At 43.2% G+C, this 6,000-nt stretch overlaps 1 long non-coding RNA gene across 1 annotated transcript; it reads right to left on the reverse strand.

The window, feature by feature from the left end:
- Positions 1 to 903: 903 nt before the first annotated feature.
- Positions 904 to 5,541, reverse strand: LOC139359360 (uncharacterized). Its single transcript, XR_011615278.1, has 3 exons — positions 5,098 to 5,541; positions 4,638 to 4,724; positions 904 to 988 (listed from the first exon to the last, which is right to left on the reverse strand). It is a non-coding gene; the product is annotated as an uncharacterized lncRNA (long non-coding RNA).
- Positions 5,542 to 6,000: the final 459 nt, after the last annotated feature.

The following is a 6,000-nucleotide window of genomic DNA, read 5'->3' on the forward strand; positions in this document are numbered from 1 at the left end:
AACTCTGTGCTTGGTTGATTTCCATCTCAGGAAATAATGTTCTGAAAAAGAAATGCATTTATTTCCAAAACACATCCTACACACCTCTCAGTGAGATAAATGTCACAAGTAAGAGTGAAAGAGGACATTATGTCCTTTTGAGTAAAAATGATGTCAGCTTTCTAAATGATGACTACCACCTGGTAATGTCCTATTTCATTTTTATTATATCATTCATTCATTTAAGCATTTATTGGGTGCCTAAGGTCCCAGGCAGTGTGCTAAGCAATTAAAAATTAAAAATAAATACCATATATATATGGTAATGCCTTAGTTCATATATATATATATGACATATATATGGTAATGCCTGTAGTTACATATATACTACTATATTTATGTATAACTATATATATAGAGAGAGTGTGTATCTGTGTGTGTGTGTGTGTGTGTGTGTGTGTGTGTCTGACTCTGCCACTCAGGCTGGAGTGCAGTGGTGTGATCTCTGCTCACTACAACCTTCACCTCCCAGGCTCAAGTGAGCCTCTCATCTCAGCCTCCCAAGTAGCTGGGACAACAGGCGCATACCACTATGCCTGGCTAATTGTTTTATTTTTTGTAGAGACGGGGTTTCGCCAAGTTGCCCAGGCTGGTCTCAAACTCCTGAGCTCAAGCAATCCACCTGCCTTGGCCTCCCAAAGTGCTGGGATTACAGGCGTGAGCCACCATGCCTGGCCCATGACCATATTTGAGGAGCAATTAAGCAAATCAGATTAGAAAGCAATTTAGTTTCCTTTATTGTCCAATGCAGGAGCTCTATATCCACAAACTAGGGGTGTCACGGACAACAAAGGGGCACAGAAGAGCTAAATAGGCTCACTGTCACCTGTCTAAGACAGGGAAAAAGCACATAGATTCCCAGGGCCCATGAGGTTGCAGCTTTCACTAAGCAATTCCTGCTGTCATTCAGTCAGAGCAGCACTGTGATGCACAGGATCGGCCTGTCATTCTGCAATGAGAAGGGTGACACGGGAAAAATGAGAATGAAATAACTACGAGCCAAAGGCTTCCATAAAAGATGTGAAATATCTGTGTCTGAGACCATATTCAAGAGTTGAATACCACTGCGACCTTGAGGCTACCCTGGTAAAGAGCAGGTTCAATTCAGATTCCATGATTATCTGAGCACCCACTTTATGCAAGACACACACAGCAGCTCATCACGTTCAACCTTTATTAAAGTTGCCGTCTTTATAGAAGCTCATTTATGGAAATAAGAATGGATGCAAATGTCACTGAGGACTAAAGAAAAAGAGCAGTCTGAAGACCGCTATTCTGAATAGCAGTATTCTGAATGTTTATGCTCCCTCAAAATTCCTATGTTGAAATCTTCACTCCTAGGGTGATGGTATCAGGAGGTGGGGCTTTGGGGAGAAGATCAGGTCATGGGAACAGAGCCCTCATGAAAGAGATGAGTGCCCTTATGACTGAGGCCCCAGAGAGCTGCCTTGCCCCTTCCATCACATGAGGACACGGCTCACATGGTGCCATCTGTGAGCCAGTGAGCCCTCCTTGAGGCACCAAATCTGTCAGTGACTTGATCTTAATTCCAGCCTCCACAACTATGAGAAATACATTTCTGTTGTTTAGAAGACACCCAATTTATGGTATTTTATGACAGCAGCTCAAACAGACTAAAACAAATACTATATGTGTTGGACAACGAATCTGTGTTTTCACATACTTTGTTATTTTTCACATGACTGCCACCATGTGATCACATGCCCTTCATCCATATTTGGAACTGGCACAGTGTGGGGGTAGCAGAAACAACCTGAAATCATAGGAGTTTAATAGAACCAGGGTGGGGCTGGCGGGGGGCGGGAAGGACACGGGTACCAGATTTACCTCCTATGTGTTAGCATCTTTACATGTCATTCGATTTGTCAACAGCCTTGTGACTGAGGAGTTATGGTTTATTATTCCTTTTTACAACTAGGAAATCATGCCTATAACCACATATCCATTAAGTGGCTGGTATGGTTTGGATGTGCGTCCCCTCCAAATCTCATGTTGACATGTGACCTTCCATGTTGGAGGTGGGCCTAGAGGAAGGTTTTTGGGTGATGTGGGCAGATCTCTACTGAATGGCTTGGTGCTATCCCTGTGGTAATAAGTGAGTTCTTACTCTGATATTCAAACGAGAGCTAATTGTTTAAAAGAGCCTGGCATCTCCCTCTTGCCTCCTCTCTCGCCATGTGACATGCCTGCTCCCCTTTCGCCTTCCACCGTGACTGGAAGCTTCTGGAGGCCTCACCAGAAGTAGATGCTGGCGCCATGCTTCTTCTATAGCCTGCAGAACTGTGAGCCAGACAAACCTCTTTGAAAAATAAATTGTCCAGTCTGAGGTATTTCTTTACACAGCAGAAAAGAGACTAATACAGAAAATTGGTACCAAGGAATGGGTTGTTGGTACAAAGATACCTAAAAATGTGGAAGCAACTTTTGGAACTTGGTACTGAGCAGAGGTTGAAAGAGTGTGGAAGGCTCAGAAGATAGGAAGACAAAGGAAAGTTTAGAACTTCTCAGAGACTGATTACATGGTTGTGACCAAAGCACTGATAGAAATATGGAGAGTGAAAGCCAGGCTGAGGGGGCCTCAGATAGAAATAAAAAAGTTGGGAGAACTGGAGGAAAGGCCACCTGTGTGACACCTTAGCAAACAACTTGGCGGCATTATGCCCATGTCCTGGGGATCTGCATAAGGTTGAACTTAAAGAGTAATGACTTAGGGTATCTGGTGAAAGAAATTCGAAGCATCATTCAACAGGTGATGTGGCAGCTTCTCACAACCTATAGTCCGATGTAGGAGCAAAGGAATGACTTAGAGTTGGAACTTACCATTAAAAGGTTAACAGCATAAAAATGTGGAAAATTTGCACCCTGGCCCTGTACTGGAGAAGGAATCCAAGCTCCCAGCAACTACCTGCTAGACAGATTAGCATGACTAAAAGGGAGCCAGGTGCTAATAGCCAAGACTATGGGAAAACAGCCTTAAGGGCATTTTAGAAATCTTTGAGGCAACCCCTGCCATCACACACCCAGAGGTCTAGAAGGAAAGTGGTTTTGGGGGCCAGGCCCAGGGCCCCACTGCTCTGCACAGCCTTGAGACACTGCTCCCAGCATCCCCAGCCTTGGCTCACAGGGCCCCAGATACTGCTTGGTTTTCTGCTTAGTGGGTACAAGCTGTCAGCCTTAGCGGTCTCCATGTGGTGTTAAGCCTGCAGATGCACAGAATGCAAATGTGAAGAAGGCTTGGGAGCTTCTACCTAGATTTCAGAGGATTCCCTAAGCCTGGGTGCCCACGCAGAAGCCTGCCACAGGGACAGAGCCCCCACTGAGAGCTTCTACTAGGGCAGTGCCAAAGAGAGATATGGGGTTGGAGCCCCCAAACAGCGTCTCCAACTGAGCACTGCCCAGTGGAACTCTGGGAATGGTCACGGCCTACACCCAGCAAAGCCACAAGGGCAAGGCTGCCAGAAGACTTGGAGGCCCACCCCTTGCACCAGTGCGCACTGGATGCGGGACATGGAGTCAAAGGACTGTTGTGGAGCTTTAAGGTTTAGTGTCTGTCCTGCTGGGTTTCGGATTTGTGTGGGGCTCGTTGCCCCTTTCTTTTGGCTGCTTTCTCCCTGTTGGAATGGGAATGTCTACCCAATGCCTGTACACCACTGTATCTTAAAAATCAATAACTTGTTTTGGATCTTACAGGCTCACAGGTGGAAGGAACTTGCCTTGATTCGCAGCTGAGATGTTGGACTTTTGAGTTGATGCTGCAAAGAGTTAAGACTTTGGGGAACTATTGGGAAGAGATGACTATTTTGCAATGAGAGGAACATGAGATTTGCGGGGGCCAGGGGCAGAATGACATGGTTTGGATGTGTGCCTCCTCCAAACCTCATGCTGAAATGTGACCTCCAACACTGGAGGTGGGTCTAACAGGAAGTGTTTGGGTCATGGGGGCGGATCCCTCTTGAATGGCTTGGTGCTGTCCTTGTGGAAATGAGTGAGCTCTCCCTCTATGACAGCTGGTTGTTTAAAAGAGCCTGGCATCTCCCTCTTGCTTACTCTCTTGCCATATGACATGCCTGCTCCCCCTTTGCCTTCCACCAGGATTAAAAGCTTCCTGGGGCTTCATCAGAGGTAGATGCTGGCATCATGCTTTTTGTATAGCCTGCAGAACTGTGAGCCAGATAAATGTCTTTTCTTTATAAATTGCCCAGCCTCAGGTATTCCTTTATAGCAACATAAAATGGACTAATACAATCATGTTCCCTAAATTTGATCCCGTGGCTTTGGATACAAAATTTCTGGCTCTTTGTCTCTTGGGCAGGCTGAATAACCAGACTAGGTTTTATGCAAAAGAAATATTAGTTTTACTATTGCTGGTTACATAAGCCTACCGCATACTAAATTGCAAATAAACTGAAATGTAAAATAAAACCCATTTATACTAGTTTCATGTTTTCCTGGATTATAAAACACAATTTTTGACACTGGAAGACACCATACCATCTATTCCACTTACCACTGAACTTCAAAATAAAACTGCAACTGAAGCACCAATAAAAGAAAACTATGAATTGACATTTATTTACCAAGAAGACTGATACTCTCTGATCAGGTGCTACAGTAGAATCCGGTTGATACTGCTGTATTAAGCCTGTGCCCAGTTCTTCCAGAAGCTGCCAAGAAAAAAGAATTACCAAAGCAGAGTATTAGGACTAACAGACAACTGCACTTTAGTTTGGAGATCACCTCAAGTCAAGGAGAAACATAATTTACAACTCATTTTCTTCCTTTTTTCAGTCACTCTTAACAGAGGCATTCTTTCAAGGACTGAAATCAACAGCTATATCTTACTCATTTGTTCCTGAATCAATTCTTGGGGTTTACATGTAAGAGCTGAAAACAGAAGAATGTATAGTCTTCCTCACCTGAAATCTCTTTAAGAAATCTCAGAATTGAAGGACATGTGGCAGAAGAATATAAAGTGAAGAAAAGGAGGGATATAAAGTGACGAGAAGGAAAAAGCGTTGTGGTTTTGATGAAAATTACCTTTGCTCCATGAAGCTGAATGGATGGATCTGCTTCCCCCATGCACTTGCAAATCACCCCTCCAAGCTCCATCAAGTAGGCTTGAGTCATTGAAAAGTAGCCCCTTGCCAGAAGAGCCAATACCTGCAGAGAGAGCATGGAATTAACCCTCTAAGACCTGAGTGCAAGGCTGCAATATCCAGAAAAGTGTGATAATATTTCAGAAATCGCTTATGTTTAACAGGGGCTGAAATCTGTCGAATGAAATTAAGAACCATAATCTTTATTTCATGACTAACATCAATTAACTGTATCATAGTTTTATGGTGCTTTAGCATATGATTGCTTTTCATTAATGTAATCTCATTTAAGTCTTGGAACTATTCTTTAAGTTAGGTATTAATTGAATTTTACCGCTAAAGATACTAAGCCTGACAAGGTTAAAGGATATGTTTCATGTTGTCCAGTTAATTAGCAGCAGACCCCAGGACCAGGCCTAGTCTCAGATCACATTTGTATAGAAAAAGTAAACTCTTTTATCGAGGATTGTTTTCTTTCTTTGAAGGAACAATTATTTTGTTGCTCTAAGCAGGTACAAGACCAAGGAGAAGCTTATAAAGAATTAAACATTTAAGTTGAAAAAAATCGAAAATTAACTGTACAATTTCACTCAGAATTCTTCTACCATCTATTACATCCACCTGTCATGTAATACCTGAAGTGACTAAAATAATTTGCAATCAAAGAACAAAGAGGAATGAATCTGCTATTTTGCAACCAAGGAACACCTCCCCAAAACAAAACAACAAAAACAATAGACCACCCATACCTAAAATACGACTCCCGCAAACACAATTGACACATGGCTTGGTTTTACCTGCCCGCTCCTCACGGGCACGCTGAAGGAAGAATAGTTCCTTCCAC

This window comes from Macaca nemestrina, chromosome 17 (assembly GCF_043159975.1).
Source record: "Macaca nemestrina isolate mMacNem1 chromosome 17, mMacNem.hap1, whole genome shotgun sequence".
In the NCBI taxonomy this organism is placed as follows: Eukaryota; Metazoa; Chordata; class Mammalia; order Primates; family Cercopithecidae; genus Macaca; species Macaca nemestrina.